This window comes from Ranitomeya variabilis, chromosome 8, assembly GCF_051348905.1.
Source record: "Ranitomeya variabilis isolate aRanVar5 chromosome 8, aRanVar5.hap1, whole genome shotgun sequence".
NCBI lineage: Eukaryota > Metazoa > Chordata > Amphibia > Anura > Dendrobatidae > Ranitomeya > Ranitomeya variabilis.
This window is the reverse complement of record NC_135239.1, coordinates 157403491-157430272: the sequence shown is the minus strand read 5'-3', so window position 1 is coordinate 157430272 and position 26782 is coordinate 157403491. Positions and strand designations below refer to the sequence as shown.

The 26782-nt window shown below is 51.2% G+C and overlaps 2 protein-coding genes across 5 annotated transcripts in view; one reads left to right on the top strand and one right to left on the bottom strand.

Moving 5' to 3' along the window:
• The window catches only part of FAM227A (family with sequence similarity 227 member A), a 166852-nt gene extending 158419 nt beyond the window's left edge, over positions 1–8433 (bottom strand). Inside the window, exon 1 of one of the 2 annotated variants that reach the window (XM_077278628.1) lies at positions 8332–8433. The gene's annotated coding sequence lies outside the window, so the exon portion shown is untranslated. Of the gene's footprint in view, positions 1–8198 lie in introns of both variants that reach the window. The other variant, XM_077278627.1, reaches the window with a different exon arrangement.
• Positions 8434–8642: 209 nt separating this feature from the next.
• The window catches only part of CBY1 (chibby 1, beta catenin antagonist), a 37799-nt gene continuing 19659 nt past the window's right edge, over positions 8643–26782 (top strand). The window contains exon 1 of one of the 3 annotated variants that reach the window (XM_077276833.1): positions 8643–8756. The gene's annotated coding sequence lies outside the window, so the exon portion shown is untranslated. Of the gene's footprint in view, positions 8886–26782 lie in introns of all 3 variants that reach the window. The other 2 variants (XM_077276831.1, XM_077276832.1) reach the window with 2 other exon arrangements.

The following is a 26782-nucleotide window of genomic DNA, read 5'->3' as shown; positions in this document are numbered from 1 at the left end:
ATCGTTTTACTATTGATGCAGCATACGCAGCATCAGCAGTAAAAACACAGGGTTAATAGCTGCGTAACCGGAGTGCGTTACACCGCACTCTGGTAATGCTGGCATTAACCCTGTGTGAGGGCTGACTGGATGACTGGAGGGGAGTATGGAGCGGGCACTGACTGCGGGGAGGAAAGAGGGGCCATATTGCCGCCGGACTGTGCCCGTCGCTGATTGGTCGTGGCAATGGTCGTGGGCATTTTGCCACGACCAATCAGCGACTTGGATTCCATGACAGACAGAGGCCGCGACCAATGAATATCCGTGACAGACAGAAGGACAGACAGACGGAAGTGAGCCTTAGACAATTATATAGTAGGATACCTATTCTATGTATAGACATTTATTTCATCTATTCTATTCTAACCTGTCAGTGTGACTTTACTGTACACCGCACTGAATTACCGACTTTTCTATAGGACACTGGTGCGTATTTCTCGCAAGGCAGACATGTGGTCCGTGTGTAACTTGTATTTTTCTCGCCCCCATAGACTTTCATTGGCAGATTGTTTGCACAATACGCTGACAATCGCAGCATGCTGCGACTTTCTCAGCCCGTTAAATACAGAAGAGAAATATACGGGTGATGGAAGCTGCCCCATAGAGAAACATTGGTCGGAGTGCAATGCGCTGTTTTTGCGCCTCTCCCTCGTCCGAATTTCTCTCTAGTGTGACGCCGACCTTATGATTGATAGCTGACAATCTCGCAGGGTGCGAGGACTGGATATAAAGGATCAGGGGAAACAAGACCTGGGTTAGGTGCTTCACCCTGCCCGGAGCACCGAACTCTTCATGTGCATGTCTATAAAATCATGAATTTCCCTGTAATAAAGCTGCAGAACGCAAATAGAAACAGATCAATGCATTTTTCTTTCAGTTAACTACATGAGCATATAAAGGATTACAGCGGTGCTAAACTTCCAGGCAGATTCCTTTATTACATAGAAAACCACTGATCACCCCATGACACGGATGTGGGCAGTAATCAGCCTTCACATTCCCGGCACACACCAATATATGGCCGCGCCGTCACATTCCCAGCATACTCCGATATATGGCCATGCCCTCACACCCGCACACACCGATATATGGCCATGCCCTCACACCGGCACAAACCGATATATGGCCATGCCCTCTCATTGGCACACACTGATATATGGCCATGCCCTCACACCGGCACACACGGATATATGGCCGTGCCCTCACACCCGCACACACCGATATATGGCCATGCCCTCTCACCGGCACACACCGATATATGGCCATGCCCTCACACCGGCACACCGATATATGGCCATGCCCTGACACCGGCACACACTGATATATGGCCATGCCCTCACACCCGCACACACCGATATATGGCCATGCCCTCACATCCGCACACACCGATATATGGCCGTGCCCTCTCACCGGCACACACCGATATATGGCCGTGCCCTCACATCCGCACACACCGATATATGGCCGTGCCCTCTCACCGGCACACACCGATATATGGCCGTGCCCTCACATCCGCACACACTGATATATGGCCTTGCCCTCACACCGGCACACACCGATATATGGCCATGACCTGACACCGGCACACACTGATATATGGCCGTGCCCTCTCACCCGCACACACCGATATATGGCCGTGCCCTCACATCCGCACACACCGATATATGGCCGTGCCCTCACACCCGCACACACCGATATATGGCCGTGCCCTCACACCGGCACACACCGATATATGGCCATGCCCTCACACCCGCACACACCGATATATGGCCGTGCCCTCACATTCCCGGAACACACCGATATATGGCCGTGCCCTCACACCGGCACACACCGATATATGGCCGTGCCCTCACACCCGCACACACCGATATATGGCCGTGCCCTCACACCGGCACACACCGATATATGGCCGTGCCCTCACACCGGCACACACCGATATATGGCCATGCCCTGACACCGGCACACACTGATATATGGCCGTGCCCTCACCCTGGCACACACCGATATATGGCCATGCCCTCTCACTGGCACACAGCAATATATGGCCATGCCCTCTCACCGGCACACCCCGATATATGGCCATGCCCTCTCACCGGCACACACTGATATATGGCCGTGCCCTCTGACCGGCACACACTGATATATGGCCGTGCCCTCACCCCGGCACACACCGATATATGGCCATGCCCTCTCACAGGCACACACCGATATATGGCCATGCCCTGACACCGGCACACACTGATATATGGCCGTGCCCTCACACCCGCACACACCGATATATGGCCGTGCCCTCACACCCCTATATATTGCCGTGCCCTCACACCCCGATATATGGCCGTGCCCTCTCACCGGCACACCCCGATATATGGCCATGCCCTCTCACCGGCACACACCGATATATGGCCATGCCCTCTCACCGGCACACACCAATATATGGCCATGCCCTCTCACCGGCACACACCGATATATGGCCGTGCCCTCACACCGGCACACACCGATATATGGCCGTGCCCTCACACCCCGATATATGGCCTTGCCCTCACACCCGCACACACCGATATATGGCCGTGCCGTCTCACCGGCACACACCGATATATGGCCATGCCCTGACACCGGCACACACTGATATATGGCCATGCCCTCTCACCGGCACACAACGATATATGGCCGTGCCCTCACACACCGATATATGGCCATGCCCTCACACACCGATATATGGCCGTGCCCTCTCACTGGCACACACCGATATATGGCCATGCCCTCTCACCGGCACACCCCGATATATGGCCATGCCCTCTCACCGGCACACACCGATATATGGCCATGCCCTCTCACCGGCACACACCGATATATGGCCGTGCTCTCACACCGGCACACACCGATATATGGCCGTGCCGTCTCACCGGCACACCCCGATATATGGCCATGCCCTCTCACCGGCGCACACCGATATATGGCCATGCCCTCACACCGGCACACACCGATATATGGCCGTGCCGTCTCACCGGCACACACCGATATATGGCCGTGCCCTCACACACCGATATATGGCCGTGCTGTCTCACCGGCACACACCGATATATGGCCATGCCCTGACACCGGCACACACTGATATATGGCCATGCCCTCTCACCGGCACACAACGATATATGGCCGTGCCCTCACACACCGATATATGGCCGTGCCCTCACACACCGATATATGGCCGTGCCCTCTCACTGGCACACACCGATATATGGCCATGCCCTCTCACCGGCACACCCCGATATATGGCCATGCCCTCTCACCGGCACACACCGATATATGGCCATGCCCTCTCACCGGCACACCCCGATATATGGCCATGCCCTCTCACCGGCACACACCGATATATGGCCATGCCCTCTCACCGGCACACACCGATATATGGCCATGCCCTCTCACCGGCACACACCGATATATGGCCGTGCCGTCTCACCGGCACACCCCGATATATGGCCATGCCCTCTCACCGGCACACACCGATATATGGCCATGCCCTCTCACCGGCACACACCGATATATGGCCGTGCCCTCACACCGGCACACACCGATATATGGCCATGCCCTCTCACCGGCACACACCGATATATGGCCGTGCCCTCACACCGGCACACACCGATATATGGCCGTGCCCTCACACCCGCACACACCGATATATGGCCGTGCCCTCACACCCCGATATATTGCCGTGCCCTCACACCCCGATATATGGCCGTGTCCTCTCACCGGCACACCCCAATATATGGCCATGCCCTCTCACCGGCACACACCGATATATGGCCATGCCCTCTCACCGGCACACACCGATATATGGCCGTGCCCTCACACCGGCACACACCGATATATGGCCGTGCCGTCTCACCGGCACACACCGATATATGGCCGTGCCCTCACACCCCGATATATGGCCGTGCCCTCACACCCGCACACACCGATATATGGCCATGCCCTCTCACCGGCACACACCGATATATGGCCATGCCCTCTCACCGGCACACACCGATATATGGCCATGCCCTCTCACCGGCACACACCGATATATGGCCATGCCCTCTCACCGGCACACACCGATATATGGCCGTGCCCTCACACCGGCACACACCGATATATGGCCGTGCCCTCACACCCCGATATATGGCCGTGCCCTCACACCCGCACACACCGATATATGGCCGTGCCGTCTCACCGGCACACACCGATATATGGCCATGCCCTGACACCGGCACACACTGATATATGGCCATGCCCTCTCACCGGCACACAACGATATATGGCCGTGCCCTCACACACCGATATATGGCCATGCCCTCACACACCGATATATGGCCGTGCCCTCTCACTGGCACACACCGATATATGGCCATGCCCTCTCACCGGCACACCCCGATATATGGCCATGCCTTCTCACCGGCACACACCGATATATGGCCATGCCCTCTCACCGGCACACACCGATATATGGCCGTGCCCTCACACCGGCACACACCGATATATGGCCGTGCCGTCTCACCGGCACACCCCGATATATGGCCATGCCCTCTCACCGGCACACACCGATATATGGCCATGCCCTCTCACCGGCACACACCGATATATGGCCGTGCCCTCACACCGGCACACACCGATATATGGCCATGCCCTCTCACCGGCACACACCGATATATGGCCGTGCCCTCACACCGGCACACACCGATATATGGCCATGCCGTCTCACCGGCACACACCGATATATGGCCGTGCCCTCACACACCGATATATGGCCGTGCCGTCTCACCGGCACACACCGATATATGGCCATGCCCTGACACCGGCACACACTGATATATGGCCATGCCCTCTCACCGGCACACAACGATATATGGCCGTGCCCTCACACACCGATATATGGCCGTGCCCTCTCACTGGCACACACTGATATATGGCCATGCCCTCTCACCGGAACACCCCGATATATGGCCATGCCCTCTCACCGGCACACACCGATATATGGCCATGCCCTCTCACCGGCACACCCCGATATATGGCCATGCCCTCTCACCGGCACACACCGATATATGGCCATGCCCTCTCACCGGCACACAACGATATATGGCCGTGCCCTCACACACCGATATATATGGCCGTGCCCTCACACACCGATATATGGCCGTGCCCTCTCACTGGCACACACCGATATATGGCCATGCCCTCTCACCGGCACACCCCGATATATGGCCATGCCCTCTCACCGGCACACACCGATATATGGCCATGCCCTCTCACCGGCACACCCCGATATATGGCCATGCCCTCTCACCGGCACACACCGATATATGGCCATGCCCTCTCACCGGCACACACCGATATATGGCCATGCCCTCTCACCGGCACACACCGATATATGGCCGTGCCGTCTCACCGGCACACCCCGATATATGGCCATGCCCTCTCACCGGCACACACCGATATATGGCCATGCCCTCTCACCGGCACACACCGATATATGGCCGTGCCCTCACACCGGCACACACCGATATATGGCCATGCCCTCTCACCGGCACACACCGATATATGGCCGTGCCCTCACACCGGCACACACCGATATATGGCCGTGCCGTCTCACCGGCACACACCGATATATGGCCGTGCCCTCACACCCGCACACACCAATATATGGCCGTGCCCTCACACCCCGATATATTGCCGTGCCCTCACACCCCGATATATGGCCGTGCCCTCTCACCGGCACACCCCAATATATGGCCATGCCCTCTCACCGGCACACACCGATATATGGCCGTGCCCTCTCACTGGCACACACCGATATATGGCCATGCCCTCTCACCGGCACACCCCGATATATGGCCATGCCTTCTCACCGGCACACACCGATATATGGCCATGCCCTCTCACCGGCACACACCGTTATATGGCCGTGCCCTCACACCGGCACACACCGTTATATGGCCGTGCCGTCTCACCGGCACACCCCGATATATGGCCATGCCCTCTCACCGGCACACACCGATATATGGCCATGCCCTCTCACCGGCACACACCGATATATGGCCGTGCCCTCACACCGGCACACACCGATATATGGCCATGCCCTCTCACCGGCACACACCGATATATGGCCGTGCCCTCACACCGGCACACACCGATATATGGCCGTGCCGTCTCACCGGCACACACCGATATATGGCCGTGCCCTCACACACCGATATATGGCCGTGCCGTCTCACCGGCACACACCGATATATGGCCATGCCCTGACACCGGCACACACTGATATATGGCCATGCCCTCTCACCGGCACACAACGATATATGGCCGTGCCCTCACACACCGATATATGGCCGTGCCCTCACACACCGATATATGGCCGTGCCCTCTCACTGGCACACACCGATATATGGCCATGCCCTCTCACCGGCACACCCCGATATATGGCCATGCCCTCTCACCGGCACACACCGATATATGGCCATGCCCTCTCACCGGCACACCCCGATATATGGCCATGCCCTCTCACCGGCACACACCGATATATGGCCATGCCCTCTCACCGGCACACAACGATATATGGCCGTGCCCTCACACACCGATATATGGCCGTGCCCTCACACACCGATATATGGCCGTGCCCTCTCACTGGCACACACCGATATATGGCCATGCCCTCTCACCGGCACACCCCGATATATGGCCATGCCCTCTCACCGGCACACACCGATATATGGCCATGCCCTCTCACCGGCACACCCCGATATATGGCCATGCCCTCTCACCGGCACACACCGATATATGGCCATGCCCTCTCACCGGCACACACCGATATATGGCCATGCCCTCTCACCGGCACACACCGATATATGGCCGTGCCGTCTCACCGGCACACCCCGATATATGGCCATGCCCTCTCACCGGCACACACCGATATATGGCCATGCCCTCTCACCGGCACACACCGATATATGGCCGTGCCCTCACACCGGCACACACCGATATATGGCCATGCCCTCTCACCAGCACACACCGATATATGGCCGTGCCCTCACACCGGCACACACCGATATATGGCCGTGCCGTCTCACCGGCACACACCGATATATGGCCGTGCCTTCACACCCGCACACACCAATATATGGCCGTGCCCTCACACCCCGATATATTGCCGTGCCCTCACACCCCGATATATGGCCGTGCCCTCTCACCGGCACACCCCAATATATGGCCATGCCCTCTCACCGGCACACACCGATATATGGCCGTGCCCTCACACCGGCACACACCGATATATGGCCATGCCGTCTCACCGGCACACACCGATATATGGCCGTGCCCTCACACCCCGATATATGGCCATGCCCTCACACCGGCACACACCGATATATGGCCATGCCGTCTCACCGGCACACACCGATATATGGCCGTGCCCTCACACCCCGATATATGGCCATGCCCTCACACCCGCACACACCGATATATGGCCATGCCCTCTCACCGGCACACACCGATATATGGCCGTGCCCTCACACCCCGATATATGGCCGTGCCCTGACACCCGCACACACCGATATATGGCCGTGCCGTCTCACCGGCACACACCGATATATGGCCGTGCCCTCACACCCGCACACACCGATATATGGCCGTGCCGTCTCACCGGCACACACCGATATATGGCCGTGCCCTCACACCCGCACACACCGATATATGGCCATGCCCTCTCACCGGCACACACCGATATATGGCCGTGCCCTCACACCGGCACACACCGATATATGGCCATGCCCTCTCACCGGCACACACCGATATATGGCCGTGCCCTCTCACCGGCACACACCGATATATGGCCGTGCCCTCACACCGGCACACACCGATATATGGCCGTGCCCTCACACTGGCACACACCGATATATGGCCGTGCCCTCACACACCGATATATGGCCGTGCCCTCACACACCGATATATGGCCGTGCCCTCACACCCCGATATATGGCCGTGCCCTCACACACCGATATATGGCCTTGCCCTCACACCCCGATATATGGCCGTGCCCTCACACCCCGATATATGGCCGTGCCCTCACACCCCGATATATGGCCGTGCCCTCAGGACTTATCCCGTCTCATGTTCAGACATCGCTGCCTTACCTATAGCCGGGTGTCCACCCTCTACTTCCGGCGTCCTTGGTTACCAGGGCAACCAAGCGGACTGTACCATGATAAACACGACGAGTATTGCTCAGCCTTATACCTCACATTAGTTCTCATAATGTACACGTACAATGTAAGTCTGTCCTAGCCGTCCGCTCATCTCCTCGGTAATATATTGTGTATCCTCCACTTTCTATGAAATGGTACAGTCCGTACAGCGACTCAGTTAAACCCAGTAAACGTTGTTATAGCAACGAACGCTTGGGGTTAAACCATTCGTTCAAGGAGGGGGGTAAGCTTTTATATATATGATATATATCTATCGTTGTATTTCAATTTTAAGCACAAGAGCAATCATTGTACAGATTTAGTAATTGAATAACTGGTTTATAAGTAACAGAATGCCACATTGTTCAGTGCTTCTATTACTATCGCCCCCTCCTAGCTACAGTGGTTGGGTCTAGTGGTTTGCGCGCATGCGCGATACGGTTTGTTGGTAAATCTCGTTATACAGTACGGTGCTAACGGCCGGAGCGGCAGAGGAGCGGGAGGCAGGTAATGAGCGGGTGCTGTGCGTGTAGGAGAGTAGTCAGCGCTGTGTAGTCCGTCTTGTCATTGCTGTGCTGTGCATTGTGGAGAGCCAGGTGTGTCTTGGTGTAGAAAGTTGTACAAAGATGATTACAAGTAAGAAAAGAGAGAAATATTTTAGAACTGCAGTAAGGCCTGGTTCACACGTCTGTTTATCAGACACCTATCGCAGCTTGTAGTTTATGGCGCTGTTCACATGTTGAGACTTCTTTTCTGTGGACTTTGTGTCTGCAAAAAAAAAGAAATCCAGATGTTTTCCTTTTTTGATCGGCGTCACAGGGTCAATATTACCCAGAAAGTCTCTGGGCCGCTGTGTTGTTCACACTGGTCTTGATGAGGAGTGCTGGGTCAGACGGGTGACGTGCCCCCTTGTGAGCCCCTCGCCACCAATCGCACTCCAGTACCTGATCGAACACGATCGCCTCCCCCCCCCCAGCTTTGTCTATTTTGTGGGAGCAACTGGTGCCCAAAGTTGCAAGATTTTGGTGCAACTCGGGGTTGTGCCTTAAAAGGGAACCTGTCACCCCCAAAATCGACGAAGAGCTAAGCCCACCGGCATCAGGGGCTTATCTACAGGATTCTGTAATGCTGTAGATAAGCCCCCGATGTATCCTGAAAGATGAGAAAAAGAGGTTATATTATACTCACCCAGGGGCGGTCCCGCTGCGGTCCGGTCCGGGGCCTCCCATCTTCTTACGATGACGTCCACTTTTCTTCACACTCCGGTGCAGGCGTACTTTGTCCTCCCTGTTGAGGGCAGAGCAAAATACTGCAGTGCGCAGGCGGCGGGAAAGGTCAGAGAGGCCCAGCGCTTGCGTACTGCAGTACTATGCTCTGCCCTCAACAGGACAGACAAAGTACACCAGAGCCGCAGCGTGAAGAAAAGTGGACGTCATCGTAAGAAGATGGGAGGCCCCGGACCAGACCGCAGCGGGACCGCCCCTGGGTGAGTATGATCTTAGGCTACTTTCACACTAGCGTCGGGAAAGACCCGTCGCTGTGCGTCGGGCCGACGTTCCCGACGCTAGCGTGGTCTCCGTCGCACAACGGGGGCAGCGGATGCATTTTTCCCACGCATCCGCTGCCCCATTGTGAGGTGCGGGGAAGTGCGGGGAGGTGGGGGCGGAGTTCCGGCCGCACATGCGCGGTCGGAAAAAGCGGACCGTCGGGAGCAAAAAACGTTACATGTAACATTTTTTTCTCCCGACGGTCCGCTACCACACGCCCAAGCGTCGCCAAACGGACGCGACGTTTGGCAATGCGTCGCAAATGCGTCGCTAATGTTAGTCTATGACGAAAAAACGTATCCAGCAAGAACTTTTGCTGGATGCGTATTTTCGGCAAAACGACGCATTTGCGACGTATTGCAGTTAACGCTAGTGTGAAAGTACCCTAACCTGTTTTTCTCATCTTTCAGGATACATCGGGGGCTTATCTACAGCATTCCAGAATGCATTACAGAATGCTGTCGATAAACCCCTGATGCTGGTGGGCTTAGCTCACCTTCGATTTTAGGGGTGACGGGTTCCCTTTAATTATGCGGTGTGAAAGCTGTGCTGCATTGGGCCTGTCTGCTGCCCATAAGTAACATTGGGGGGCTAATGGACACGACTGTAAAAATCGGACAAGTTCTAGCCGTTCTTTTGACAGGTGGCACTCATATTATTCTATGGGGCCTTGATGATTAATACGCACAAGGCAAAAATAAACGCAGATTTCTGAAATGTCATTAATTTTGCTGGAGTTGTAAAACAGCGAGGGGTTTTATACACCAAAAAATGCAAATGCTCAACTTGTGCACAAGTCCTAATGGGTAGGAGAAGCCTTGTAATTTTTTTTTTTTTTTAACAGTGAAAATCTGATGGTGAAAACCAGCAGTGGTAGAAGTCGTATCCACAACACTGAAGAACATTAGCCAGTGTTCTTACATGCAAGTAAATCAGAGGTGTGAGTTAGGGTATGGCTCCACGGTCCGGAGGGGCGGCGGTATCGCCGCAGCGGCGAAGCCGCTCGGCGCTAAGCCCCGCCCCCTTTCTGGGACGCGATCATGCCGGATGTGTTAACTCTTCACATCCGGGATGATCGCTCTCTCCCATAGCGCCCTGTGATATGCCTTGCGGGGACGCTGCGTCCCCGCAAGGTGTACGGACATGCTGCGATCTGAAAAGACGCGCAGCATGTCCGGAGTCGCAGGGCCGCCGCGTGCGGGTTTCCACGCCGAGTGGAGACGGGATTTCATACAATCCCCTCCACTATGCTGGAACATCTGGACGCTGCTTTTTTGACGCTGCAGCTCTGCGCAGCGTCAAACAAGCAGCGTTTCCTGACCGTGGAAACATACCCTAAGGCTGTAGGTCATGTTCACATCATGATTAGGCATCTGCCGGAATGTAGATGTTATTTAAAGCCCTGTTGATTGCAGGGGGCTCTACATGTTTAGAGGGTCTTTTTACATCAGCACATACAATAAGGATGAACTAGCAGCGACAGACTGGCATAGAGGCAGCGGGCACCGTGCCTTCACTGGCTTAGGCCGGGTGCCCATGATCCAGAACTAGCAGAGCATGTTCGCTGTGTCCAAATCACTGCCTTCCTGAATCCTCATGTGTTCACTGAACCGTGCAGATTTACAGCATTCAATACATGTCTGTTGCTGTAATTTCTCTTGCAAAGATACTAGTCTCCACAAGAGAAACTTGACATGCTGCAGTCTGGATCCACGGGCATCTGTGGGCGCATAGTGGACATGGAGTTTCTTGAAATCCTATCCACTATGCTGTAACATCTGGACGCTGCATGTTTGACTCTCCATAAATAGGCAGTGCAAACCCACAGCAACTTCGGATCGTGTGCACATACCCTTACGGTACAGGAGAGGGGACCATGCCTAATGCTATACATTCCTATAGGGACACGAGAGATGATGATTTGTTGATCTCGGTGGAGGTCCAACTCTTTGGACAGTCCCATAGAGAATGAATGTAACATGGAAAGGTGATAGAGAACAAGGCACTGGATGTGAATAATAAACTGCGGCTAGATACAGGTGCTTCTCACAAAATTAGAATATCATCAAAAAGTTAATTTATTTCAGTTCTTCAATACAAAAAGTGAAACTCATATATAGAGTCATTACAGAGTGGTCTATTTCTAGTGTTTATTTCTATTAATGTTGATTATGGCTTACAATCAGTGAAAAACCAAAAGTCATTATCTCAGTAAAGTAGAATAATTAACATAAAAAACCTTAAGGTCCCTTAAGGTACCTTTACACTAAGCGACGCTCCAGCGATATAGACAACGATCCGACCTAAACTAGATCGCTGCAGCGTCGCTGTTAGGTCGCTGTAGAGACGTCAAACACAGCAACTCCAGAACGATGCAGGAGCGATCCTGTGACGTAACGGCGACTCACTTATCGTTCACGCTCCATGTAAAAACATTGCTGACATCGTTGCTTTTGCTGTCAAACATGACGATACACGCTGATCTAGCGACCAAATAAAGTTCCAGACTTCTAGCTCCGACCAGCGATATCACAGCAGGATCCTGATCGCTGCTCCGTGTCAAACTCAACGAGATCGCTATCCAGGATGCTGCAACGTCACGGATCGTTGTCATTCTCGTTGGAAAGTTGTTTAGTGTGAAGGTACCTTAAGTCTGTTTCAGTAGCTCCACAACGATGGGGAAGACTGCTGACTTGATAGATGTCCAGAAGGCAGTCATTGACAAACTCCACAGAGAGAGTAAGCCACAAAAGGTCATTGATAAAGAAGCTGGCTGTTCAGAGTGCTGTATCCAAGCATATTAATGGAAGATTGAGTGGAAGGAAAAAGTGTGGTAGAAAAAGGAGCACAAGCAACCGGAATAACTGCAGCCTTGAAAGGATTGTTAAGAAAAGGCCATTCAGAAATTTGGGGGAGATTCACAAGTTGTGGACTGCTGCTGGAGTCATTGCTTCAAGAGCCACCACACACAGACATATCCAGGACAAGGGCTACAAGTGTCGCATTCCTGGTGTCAAGCCACTCATGACCAATAGACAATGCCAGAAGCGTCTTACCTGGGCCAAGGAGAAAAATAACTGGACTGTTGCTCAGTCGTCCAAGGTGTTGATTTCAGATGAAAGTAAATTTTGCATTTCATTTGGAAATCAAGGTCCCAGAGTCCGGAGGAAGAGTGAAGAGGCCATAATCCAACTGCTTGAGGTCTAGTGTGAAGTTTCCACAATCAGTGATGGTTTGGGGAGCCATGTCATCTGCTGGGGTAGGTCAACTGTGTTTTATCAAGATCAAAGTCAGCACAGCCGTCTATCAGGAAATTTCAGAGCACTTCATGCTTCCCTCTGCTGACAAGCTTATTGGAGATGGAATTGTCATTCTCCAGCAGGACTTGGCACCTGTCCACACTGCCACAAGTACCAATACCTGGTTTACAAACAACAGTATCACTGTGCTTGATTGGCCAGCTAACTCGCCTGACCTTAACCCCATAGAGAATTTATAGAGTATTGTCAAGAGGAAGATGAGAGACAGCAGACCCAACAATGCAGACGAGCTGAAGGCTGCTATAAAAGCAACTTGGGCTTCCATAACACCTCAGCAGCGCCACAGGCTGATCGCATCCGTGCCACGACGCATTGATGCAGTAATTGATGCAAAAGGAGCCCCGACCAAGTACTGAGTGCATTTACTGAACATACGTTTCAGTAGGCCAACATTTCGGATTTTAAAATCATTTTCAAGCTGATGTTATAACTTATTCTAATTTACTGAGATAATCACTTTTGGGTTTTCATTGGCTGTAAGCCATAATCATCAACATTAACAGAAATAAACACTTGAAATAGATCACTCTGTTTGTAATGACTCTATATAATATCAGATTCACTTTTTGTATTGAAGAAATGAAATAAATGAACTTTTTGACATTATTGTAATTTTGTGAGAAGCACTTGAAGGTCAGAAGTATATAACAGGTGGGGACAAATTGGACAGTCACTTTGTAATTTAGTAAATAGAACTATCCATATCCCATTAACCCATTCCCGACCTGTGACGCCACGTGGGCGTCATGAAAGTCGGTGCCAATCCGACCTGTGACGCCTATGTGGCGTCATGGAGGGATCGCGTCCCTGCAGATCGGGTGAAAGGGTTAACTCCAATTTCACCCGATCTGCAGGGACAGGGGGAGTGGTACTTTAGCCCAGGGGGGGTGGCTTTGCCCCCACGTGGCTACGATCGCTCTGATTGGCTGTTGAAAGTGCAACAGCCAATCAGAGCAATTTGTAATATTTCACCTATGAAAAGTGGTGAAATATTACAATCCAGCCATGGCCGATGCTGCAATATCATCGGCCATGGCTGGAAACCCTGATCTGCCCCGCCACCGCCACCGATCTGCCCAGTCCTCCGTCCTGTGCTCCGCTCCCCTCCGTCCTCCTGTCCGCTCCCCCCATCCTCCTGTCCGCTCCCCCTGTGCTCTGATCCCCCCCCCTGTGCTCTGATCCCCCCCCCTGTGCTCTGATTCCCCCCCCTGTGCTCTGATTCCCCCCCCTGTGCTCTGATTCCCCCCCCCTGTGCTCTGATTCCCCCCCCCCTGTGCTCTGATTCCCCCCCCTGTGCTCTGATTCCCCCCCCTGTGCTCTGATTCCCCCCCCTGTGCTCTGATTCCCCCCCCTGTGCTCTGATTCCCCCCCCTGTGCTCTGATTCCCCCCCCTGTGCTCTGATTCCCCCCCCTGTGCTCTGATTCCCCCCCTGTGCTCTGATTCCCCCCCCTGTGCTCTGATTCCCCCCCCTGTGCTCTGATTCCCCCCCCTGTGCTCTGATTCCCCCCCCTGTGCTCTGATTCCCCCCCCCTGTGCTCTGATTCCCCCCCCTGTGCTCTGATTCCCCCCCCTGTGCTCTGATTCCCCCCCCTGTGCTCTGATTCCCCCCCCTGTGCTCTGATTCCCCCCCCTGTGCTCTGATTCCCCCCCCTGTGCTCTGATTCCCCCCCCTGTGCTCTGATTCCCCCCCCTGTGCTCTGATTCCCCCCCCTGTGCTCTGATTCCCCCCCCTGTGCTCTGATTCCCCCCCCTGTGCTCTGATTCCCCCCCCTGTGCTCTGATTCCCCCCCCTGTGCTCTGATTCCCCCCCCTGTGCTCTGATTCCCCCCCCTGTGCTCTGATTCCCCCCCCTGTGCTCTGATTCCCCCCCCTGTGCTCTGATTCCCCCCCCTGTGCTCTGATTCCCCCCCCTGTGCTCTGATTCCCCCCCCTGTGCTCTGATTCCCCCCCCTGTGCTCTGATTCCCCCCCCTGTGCTCTGATTCCCCCCCCTGTGCTCTGATTCCCCCCCCTGTGCTCTGATTCCCCCCCCTGTGCTCTGATTCCCCCCCCTGTGCTCTGATTCCCCCCCCTGTGCTCTGATTCCCCCCCCTGTGCTCTGATTCCCCCCCCCCTGTGCTCTGATTCCCCCCCCCCTGTGCTCTGATTCCCCCCCCCTGTGCTCTGATTTCCCCCCCCCCTGTGCTCTGATTTCCCCCCCCCCCTGTGCTCCGATTCCCCCCCCCCCCCCTGTGCTCCGATTCCCCCCCCCCTCAGTGCTCCGATTCCCCCCCCCCTCATACTTACCGAGCCTCCCGGTGTCCGTCCGTCTGTTCCATGGGCGCCGCCATCTTCCAAAATGGCGGGCGCATGCGCAGTGCGCCCGCCGAATCTGCCGGCCGGCAGATTCGTTCCATGTACATTTTGATCACTGTGATAAAACCTATCACAGTGATCAAAATAAAAAAAAATAGTAAATGAACCCCCCCCCCCCCCCCCTTTATCACCCCCATAGGTAGGGACAATAATAAAATGAAGAAAATATATTTACTTTTATTTTTCCACTAGGGTTAGGGTTTGAACTAGGGTTAGGGTAAGGCTATGTGCACACGTATTCTGGTCCTCTGCGGAGTTTTCCGCAGCGGATTTGATAAATCTGCAGTGCAAAACCGCTGCGGATTTATTGCGGATTTACCGCAGTTTTTCTGTGGATTTCACTGCGGTTTTACAACTGCGGTTTTCTATAGGAGCAGCTGTATAACTGCTGCGGAATCCGCAGAAAGAAGTGACATGCTGCGGAATGTAAACCGCTGTGTTTCCGCACAGTTTTTTCTGCAGCATGTGCACAGCGTTTTTTATTTCCCATAGGAGTACATTGAACTGTAAACTCATGGGAAACTGCTGACTACCCGCAGCTGCGTTAACGCTGCGGATCCACAGCATTTTCCGCAGCATGTGCACATACCCTTAGAATTAGTGAGTAAACAAAATGCCAAGGCGCACCACAGCCATATATGCAAAGTACATAAACTATACCATATACAATATGGGGTGCAAATGAGTGATAAATAAACTGTAGAAACCAAAAGAAAAAAAGCATCACTCAAAATATGCACACCACATATATAGAGAATAAAGACATAATGCTAAATTATATGAAAACATAAAGATTTTTATTGACACACCACATTAAAACAATTAAAAACAACAACAAAAAAGCCCCGTCCATAAGTCAATCAATGTTCAGTACAAAACAATTGTGCATAATGCAATACATAATATGACCTGAAACGTCACATGCCTGTCCATTAACCCAAAATGAGTAAGGGCTATATATGGCCAGCTAGAGAAGCAGAACCTGGCAAAATATATATATATATATATATATATACCCTAATACCCTATACCACCATAGGTATGTCACAATGAGCATAGGACAACAAAATGATGCCTAGATTTATTGCAAATCCTATTTGGCTCATGGGACAAATATGTAAACCAACCTAACTAATCTGTACCAGAGGTCCCAGAATGACCATATAATGACCAAATGAAACCCAGTAACGCCGAGAAACCCCAGAAAGTGCTGAGGTCGGTTTACCTAGTACAAAAGAGGTTGTCACAAGAAGGGTCCGTGGGCAAGCAGGTAGAAAGGACAAGGGCCAGTGCAGCCCCACGCGTATCACCCTCACTGATGGGGCTTCATCAGGGGAGATGATCATCATGTTTTGTACTGAACATTGATTGACTGTTATGGACGGGGCTTTTTTGTTGTTGTTTTTAATTATGTTTTAATGTGGTGTGTCAATAAAAATCTTTGTGTTTTCATATCATTTAGCATTATGTCTTTATTCTTTATATGTGTGGTGTGCATACTTTGAGTGATGCTTTTTTCTTTTGGTTCATACCCTTAGAATTAGGCTATGTGCACACGGTGCGGATTTGGCTGCGGATCCGCCGCGGATTGGCCGCTGCGGATTCGTAGCAGTTTTCCATCAGGTTTACAGTACCATGTAAACCTATGGAAAACCAAATTCGCTTTGCCCATGGTGGGAAAAATACTGCGCGGAAACGCTGCGTTGTATTTTCTGCAGCATGTCAATTCTTTGTGCGGATTCCGCAGCATTTTACACCTGTTCCTCAATAGGAATCCGCAGGTGAAATCCACACAAAAAAAGCTTGAAATCCGCAGGTAAAACGCAGTGCCTTGTACCTGCGGATTTTTAAAAAATGCTGCGGAAAAATCTCACACGAATCCGCAACGTGGCCTTAGGGTTAGGGTTGGAATTAGAGTTAGGGTTGGATTTAGGGCTAGGGTTTGAAATAGGGTTAAGATTATGCTTGTGGTTAGGGTTAGGGTTAGGGGTGTGTTGTGGTTAGGGGGGTGTTGGGGTTAGGGCTATGGCTAGAGTTGGGTTTAGGGTTAGGGGTGTGTTTGGGTTAGTGTTGGAGTTAGAATTGAGGGGTTTCCACTGTTTAGGCACATCAGGGGTCTCCAAACGCAACATGGCGCCACCATTGATTCCAGCCAATCTTGCGTTCAAAAAGTAAAATGGTGCTCCCTCCCTTCCGAGCCCCGACGTGCGCCCAAACAGTGGTTTACCCCCACATATGGGGTACCAACATACTCAGGACAAACTGGGCAACAATTATTGGGGTCCAATTTCTCCTGTTACCCTTGCGAAAATAAAAAATTGCTTGCTAAAACATCATTTCTCTAGTCACCTTCCACGACGGCATATGGAGGTTGTCTCTTTGCCCTGATGGGGAACAGGAAACACAAGAGAGGTTAAAAGCACCTCCCACCTCCCATTCACCAGTGTCTTTCCTGTTCCCCATGGGACAGGGAGAGGTTCCATATGCTGTAGTGGCCGGTGACTACAGTCATTTCACAGGTCTTACCTGTATTTCAGCCGGGCAGCTGGGGTCGCCTTGTGCCTCTCCGTGGGCTGCTCCCGTCGTCCTGCTTGCCAGGTACCTCGGGACCCTTCCCGGCCTTCCTGCGCCCCCGTGAGGGTAAAGCAGGCCGGGATCCCCAGCCGGGATCCTCTCCGTAGCTTCCCGGCTTCCTCCCTCCATGCTGCTTGGTCGGCGTTCCGGAAGTGACGTCGGCGGTCGCGCGCGCGTCACTTCCGGTTTTCATATCACCCTGAAGCCGGCTCTTCCGGGTTTCACCGGCGGCGGTGTCGGCACAATGGCGTCCCACACGTGGATCCCGGAGGAGGAGGAGGGGAAATTCTACCGCTAGAGGCAGGTGCTAGGAGAGTACTCCATAAAAGCCTGCTGAACCACCACTGAGGTAAGACTATAATCTCTTCAGTATGGATGGTTCTTTGTGTCCTGCACCTGCAGAGCCCAGCACTGCCCCTGCTACTGTGAGTATGCAGGGTCTGGATCCGGGAGGTAGTTTTTTATCTTAGGGGTAGCTCCTCATTCTTCTCTCCCCCTCTGTTTCAGGGAGAAAAGTCTGCCCCTAGAGCTGCTATTAGGAAGAAGTGTCCGGTCTGTTCTGCAAAGCTCCCTCCTACCTGGGATAAAAAACTCTGCCAGCCATGCACGGACAGGATAGTTAAAGCAGAGCAACCATCTCTGCTAGATGAGATACGCTCTCTCGTTAAACAGGAGGTACAATCTTCCTTAGCAGCCTTCACTCCTCCACCCCCACCTCCGCCACCACATTCCCCAGCTAAGAAGAGGAAGATTCAGGTCGTAGAATCGGATCCGGATTCTGACCACTCTTTTTCTTCATCTGCTGGCTGGGAAGATCCAGCATCCCCTAGGGCTGAGGTCAGGAAATACCTCTTCTCCTCGGATTATATTGAGGACCTGGTGTCTGCTGTTCGTAACACCATGGGGCTCGAAGAGGAACCTGTACCACAATCCATACAGGATCATATGTTTGGTGGGCTTAAATCGGAGAAAAAGGCAGGGTTCCCCGTTCATGCAAATGTGATTAATATGATTGAGCAAGAGTGGGATCTCCCTGAGAAACGTCTTAAGGCCCCGTCTCACATAGCGAGATCGCTAGCGAGATCGCTGCTGAGTCACAAGTTTTGTGACGCAACAGCGACCTCCATAGCGATCTCGCTATGTGTGACACGTACCAGCGATCAGGCCCCTGCTGCGAGATCGCTGGTCGTGTCGGAATGGCCTGGACCTTTTTTTGGTCGTTGAGGCCCCGCTGACATCGCTGAATCGGTGTGTGTGACACCGATCCAGCGATGTCTTCACTGGTAACCAGGGTAAACATCGGGTTACTAAGCGCAGGGCCGCGCTTAGTAACCCGATGTTTACCCTGGTTACCAGCGTAAATGTAAAAAAAAACAAACAGTACATACTCGCCTTTCGGTGTCCAGGTCCCTTGCCGTCTGCTTCCTGCTCTGACTGAGTGCCGCCGTACAGTGAGAAGTGAGAGCGCAGCGGTGACGTCACTGCTGTGATCTGCTCTCACTGTACGGCCGGATCTCAGTCAGAGCAGGAAGCAGACGCCAAGGGACCTGGACACCGAAAGGCGAGTATGTACTGTTTGTTTTTTTTGGTAACCAGGGTAAACATCGGGTTACTAAGCGCGGCCCTGCACTTAGTAACCCGATGTTTACCCTGGTTACCCGGGTGCTGCAGGGGGACTTCGGCATCGTTGAAGACAGTTTCAACGATGCCGAAGTCGTTCCCCTGATCGTTGGTCGCTGGGGAGAGCGGTCTGTGTGACAGCTCCCCAGCGACCACACAGCGACTTACCAACGATCACGGCCAGGTCATATCGCTGGTCGTGATCGTTGGTAAATCGCTTAGTGAGACGGGGCCTTTAATATATCTTCCGAGATGAAACATAGATTTCCTCTAGAAGGCGACCTTGTTAAACTTGACATTCCCAAGGTGGATGTGCAGGTGGCCAGAGTTGCCAAAAGAACAGCACTCCCCTTTGAGGATGCGTCGCAGTTAAGGTACCGTCACACTAGGCGATATCGCCAGCGATCCGTGACGTTGCAGCGACCTGGATAGCGATATCGCTGTATTTGACACGCAGCAGCGATCTGGATCCCGCTGTGAAATTGCTGGTCGCTGCTAGAAGGTCTGCACTTTATTTGGTCGCTAGGTCGCCGTGTATCGCCGTGTTTGACAGCAAAAGCAAGGATACCAGCGATATTTTACACTGGTAACCAGGGTAAACATCGGGTTACTAAGCGCAGGGCCGCGCTTAGTAACCCGATGTTTACCCTGGTTACCAGCGTAAAAGTTAAAAAAACAAACAGCACATACTCACCAGCGCGTCCCCCAGCCTCTGCTTCCTGACACTGACTGAGCGCCGGCCCTAAACTGAAAGTGAAAGCACAGCGGTGACATCACCGCTGTGCTGTTAGGGCCGGAGCTCAGTCAGTGTCAGGAAGCAGAGGCTGGGGGATGCGCTGGTGAGTATGTACTGTTTGTTTTTTTAACTTTTACGCTGGTAACCAGGGTAAACATCGGGTTACTAAGCGCGGCCCTGCGCTTAGCAACCCGATGCTTACCCTGGTTACCCGGGGACCTCGGCATCGTTGGTCGCTGGAGAGCGGTCTGTGTGACAGCTCTCCAGCGACCAAACAGCGACGCTGCAGCGATCGGCATCGCTGTCGCTATCGCTGCAGCGTCGCTTAATGTGACGGTACCTTTAAAAGACCCTATGGATAGGAAGATTGAGAGTCTCCTGAAGAAATCCTGGGAGTCGTCCTCTTCTGTTCTCAAGGCTAATATTGCCTCTACTTGTGTTGCAAGAACCCTTTCCTGCTGGCTGGAGAAATTAGAATCGCACATTTCTCAGGGTACCTCCAGAAGTGAGATGTTGGATTCCCTCCCTATCTTACATAAGGCTACTGGGTTTCTGGCGGATGCCTCTCTAGAATCCGTTAGAATTGCTGCCAGATCTTTGGTGCTCTCTAACTCTGCCAGAAGAGCCCTCTGGCTTAAATTATGGAGTGGTGACGTCACATCTAAGGCCAAGTTATGTGCCATCCCTTTTAAGGGAGACTATGTGTTTGGTCCAGCTTTAGACGACATTTTGGATAAAGCGACCGACAAGAAAAAAGCGCTCCCGGAGCAAAAACAACCAAGAAAACGGTTTTTCCGTGCCCCACTGTCTCAACCCTCCCAGCCGAGGGGTAAAGGCAAGACCGGCAGGTGGAGCTATGCTAAAGGCAGAGGGAAAAATATCTTCGTCCCGCAACAACAGCAGCAGCAGCAACAGTCATTTCAGCAAGATAAACAATGACTCCGACCCGGTGGGGGGAAGACTCTCAAATTATGTGGATCAGTGGCAAAACATCACCAGCTCCCACTGGGTCCTCAATGTTATCAAGGAGGGCCTATTGATAGAGTTAACTTCTCCCCCCCCTCAGGGTCTAAAGATTACCACCTCCTCAATGAGGAATCACAAACTACTAACATTGGGTCTCAGAGACCTTTTAAGATCAAATGTGATCTCCCCAGTTCCACAATCAGAATGGGGTCAGGGACATTACTCCCGCTTATTCATGGTACCAAAACCATCAGGGGAAGTACGTATCATCATAAATCTAAAAGGTCTGAATCAACATGTAAAATATCGAAGATTCAAGATGGAGTCTGTAAAATCAGCCATTCCCTTAATACATCAGCACGCCTTTATGGCGACAATCGACCTGAAAGATGCGTATTTTCATATCCCTATTCACCCGAGACATATAAAATATCTCAGGTTTGCGATTCAGGGGAATCATCAGGTGGAGCACTATCAGTTCAGAGTCCTCCCCTTCGGCATCTCATCAGCTCCGAGAGTGTTCTCCAAAGTGATGGCGGAAGCCGTGTCATTCATTCGGAGACAAGGGGTTTGTATAGTGCCTTATCTGGACGATCTGCTGATAGTAGCTCCCACCAAAGTGACCCTGGTATCTCACGTATCAACCACATTAGAGATATTGAAGTCTCTGGGTTGGATACCGAACATAAAGAAATCCCAGCTTCAACCCTCAAGAACCAGAAGGTTTTTAGGAGTAATTCTGGACTCGGAAAAACAAATGTCCTTCCTTCCAGAAGACCACAGACTACCATTGGTAGTAAAGGTCAAGAAATACAAGGAGACGAGATCTCCCACGCTCCGGGAAGGAATGTCACTCTTAGGCTCCATGACAGCATGTACACAGTCGGTGGCTTGGGCTCAAGCCCACTCAAGAATTCTCCAAACTCATTTGCTAAGCAATTGGGATGGTCGTCCTGGCTCTTTAAACAAGAGGTTTCACACTCCAGGTCGAGTAAAAGCATCACTAACGTGGTGGATGAAGTCCGAAAATCTTCGCAGGGGTGTGAGTTGGATTCAATTCCCGTTAACCACGATCAAGACAGATGCCAGCAAGAGAGGCTGGGGAGCCATGATAAATCATGTTCCTTATCAGGGTCTTTGGGACCCGTCAACCAGAGAGAGATCGTCAAACTTCCGAGAACTCAAGGCTGTGGAAGAAGCTCTCCTTACAACAAATCATCAACTCTCTGGACAACATGTCCAGATATACTCGGACAACATGACCACGGTGGCTCACATCAGGCATCAGGGCAGTACAAGATTCACCAGTCTGAAAAATATCTCTGCACGAATCTTTGCCTGGGCCGAGAAACACCTACTGTCTCTGACGGCAACTCACCTAAAAGGTACTGCCAATTTTCAGGCAGATTATTTGAGCCGACAGGATATTCACCCAGGCGAATGGAGTCTGGATCGGCAAACTTTCAACTTACTGGTAAACAGATGGGGTCTCCCGGAGGTCGACCTCTTTGCTTCTCACCAGAACGCGAAAGTAGAAATATTTTTTTCCCTGGATACAAGAGGAAATCCCAGAGCAATAGATGCCTTGGTTCAAGATTGGCAATTTCATCTGGCATATGCTTTTCCACCCATACCGATCCTGGCAAAAGTGCTACGGAAGATTCGGATAGAAAAGACTCCAACTATTTTGATCGCTCCATTTTGGCCCAAGAGAAGTTGGTTCAACATGATTATTCAACTTCAGGTGGACGGACCGTTAATGTTGCCATCGAAGGCCAATCTCCTTTCCCAGGGCCCAGTGCTTCACTCGGATCCTCAGAGGTGGAATTTAGCGGCGTGGTTTCTGAAGCCAATGTGCTGAGAGCAAAAGGGCTATCTAACCCGGTTATAGCTACTCTTCAAAAATCCAGAAAACCGGTAACAAATGCTATTTATAATAAAATCTGGAAAAAATTTTCATCTTTTTGTCTGCCTAACCCTCCAGACCCTCTTAAGCCAGATATATCTAAGATATTGGACTTTTTACAAAGAGGCCTAGAAATTGGTCTGAGACCCAGTACTCTGAAGGTCCAGGTCTCGGCACTTAGTTCCATCTTTGACCAAGATCTAGCAGGGCATCGCTGGATTAAAAGGTTCATGACCTCAGCAAACAGAATGAACCCTAGGAAACAAGTTATAGTTCCTCCATGGGACCTTAATATTGTGCTTCAAGGCCTTACAGGTCCACCGTTCGAACCTTTGTCTACCTGTTCCCCACAGAATCTCGCCTACAAGACTATTTTCTTGGTAGCTATAACTTCAGCTAGAAGAGTGGGTGAATTACAGGCCTTATCAATAAGAGAACCTTATCTACTGGTTAGAGAGGACTCAATAGTTCTCCGTCTTGATCCTTCTTTCCTCCCAAAAGTGGTCTCTGAATTTCATCGTTCTCAAGAGATAGTGTTACCAACTTTTTGTAGTAATCCTGCAAACTCTGAGGAAAGAAAATTTAATACTCTTGATGTTAGACGTATCCTGCTACATTATTTAGATCAAACCAGTGCTCTTAGAGTCGATCACAACCTTTTTGTCCACTCTTCAGGACAAAATAAGGGGAAGAAAGTAGCCAAGAGTACCATCGCTTCTTGGATTAAAAAAGCCATAACAGAAGCTTACCTGGCTCAAAATAAACTACCTCCAGTAGGAATCAAGGCCCATTCAACTAGATCTACGTCGGTCTCCTGGGCAGAGAGAGCAGGTGCGACTCCAGAGCAGATCTGCAGGGCAGCTACGTGGTCGTCTCTCCATACCTTCTCCAAACATTATAGGTTGGATGTATTATCCAACAGAGATTTAGTCTTCGGCCGCAAAGTTCTTCAGGCCGTTGTCCCTCCCTAGTGCCAATTAGTTGGTATTCCTCCATATGCCGTCGTGGAAGGTGACTAGAGAAAATAGAATTATTCTTACCGTTAATTCGGTTTCTAGGAACCTTCCACGACGGCACTAATTTCCCACCCTCTATATTTCCTGGATTAATTCTGGGACTCAGAAGGTAACCGGTGCTATGGTTTCAGTTATAAGTCACTGGTGAATGGGAGGTGGGAGGTGCTTTTAACCTCTCTTGTGTTTCCTGTTCCCCATCAGGGCAAAGAGACAACCTCCATATGCCGTCGTGGAAGGTTCCTAGAAACCGAATTAACGGTAAGAATAATTCTATTTTTTGAGGAAAGAAAAATCGTTTTTTATTTTCACGGCTCTGCGTTGTAAACTTCTGTGAAGCACTTGGGGGTTCAAAGTACTCACCACACATCTAGATAAGTTCCCTTGGGGGTCTAGTTTCCAAAATGGGGTCACTTGTGGGGGGTTTCTACTGTTTAGGCACATCAGGGGCTCTGCAAATACAATGTGACGCCCGCAGACCATTCCATCAAAGTCTGCATTTCAAAACGTCACTACTTCCCTTCCGAGCCCCGACGTGTGCCCAAACAGTGGTTTACCCCCACATATGGGGTACCAGCGTACTCAGGACAAACTGGGCAACAACTATTGGGGTCCAATTGCTCCTATTACCCTTGTGAAAATAAAAAATTGCTTGCTAAAACATCATTTTTGAGGAAAGAAAAATGTTTTTTTATTTTCACGGCTCTGCGTTATAAACTTCTGTGAAGCACTTGGGGGTTTAAAGTGGCCACCGCACATCTAGATTAGTTCCACGGGAGGTCTAGTTTCCAAAATGGGGTCACATGTGGGGGAGCTCCATTGTTTAGGCACACAGGGGCTCTCCAAACGCGATATGGTGTCCGCTAACGATTGGAGCTAATTCTTCATTCAAAAGTCAAATGGCGCTCCTTCCCTTCCGAGCCCTGCCGTGTGCACAAACAGTGGTTTACCCCCACATGTGAGGTATCGGTGTACTCAGGAGAAATTGCCCAACACATTTTAGGATGCATTTTATCCTTTTGCCCATGTGGAAATGAACAAATTGAGGCTAAAAGAAATTTTTTGTGAAAAAAAAAAAAAAAAAAAGTACTTTTTCATTTTTACGGATCAATTTGTGAAGCACCTGGGGGTTCAAAGTGCTCACTATGCATCTAGATAAGTTCCTTGGGGGGTCTAGTTTCCAAAATGGGGTCACTTGTGGGGGAGCTCCAATGTTTAGTCACACAGGGGCTCTCAAAACGCGACATGGTGTCCGCTAAAGATTGGAGCCAATTTTTCATTGAAAAAGTCAAATGGCACTCCTTCCCTTCCGAGCCCTGTCGTGCGCCCAAACAGTGGTTCCCCCCCCCCCAGATATGGGGTATCGGCGTACTCAGGACAAATTGTACAATAACTTTTGGGGTCCAGTTTCTCTTTTTACCCTTTGGAAAATAAAAAAATTGTTGCTAAAAGATCATTTTTGTGACTAAAAAGTTAAATGTTCATTTTTTCCTTCCATGTTGCTTCTGCTGCTGTGAAGCACCTGAAGGGTTAATAAACTTCTTGAATGTGGTTTTGAGCACCTTGAGGGGTGCAGTTTTTAGAATGGTGTCACTTTGGGGTATTTTCAGCCATATAGAACCCTCAAACTGACTTCAAATGTGGGGTGGTCCCTAAAAAAAATGGTTTTGTAAATTTTGTTGTAAAAATGAGAAATCGCTGGTCAAATTTTAACCCTTATAACTTCCTAGCAAAAAAAATGTTGTTTCTAAAATTGTGCTGATGTAAAGTAGACATGTGGGAAATGTTATTTATTAACCATTTTGTGTCACATAACTCTCTCGTTTAACAGAATAAAAATTCAAAATTTGAAAATTGCGAAATTTTCAAAATTTTTGCCGAATTTCCATTTTTTTCACAAATAAACGCAAAAATTATCAACCTAAATTTACCACTAACGTGAAGCCCAATATGTCACAAAAAAACAGTCTCAGAACCGCTAGGATCCGTTGAAGCGTTCCTGAGTTATTACCTCCATAAAGGGACACTGGTCAGAATTGCAAAAAACGGCCAGGTCATTAAGGTCAAAATAGGCTGGGTCATGAAGGGGTTAAGTTATTAAATAGGGATAAGTCTTCAGTTGCTGCTCTATTTGACCTCAGACTTGTTAATCTGCGCACTGTGAGGATTCTCCAGTGCAAACGCTGAGAACGAGAAGTCATGTGAACGCAAGTATGCAATTCGCATAGTTCCGTCACATTCCAACTAGTCGTGTCCTGCCTCGCTCAATACACATACATTGAGTTAGGCCACACACGTCTTGTTGGTGTGTGACCACATATGTGCAAATCACATGCTTTGCGTTAAAGTGCCTGCAATAGAGTCCTCACTGCACGCTTTGAGGATTCACAAGTCTGCCGTCACAGAGTGAGTGCAGACATATACCCTAAGGCTGGACAACCCCTTTAAATTGAAGCAATGCCAATGACTGGAACCCCCCTCGGTAAGCTGACATTG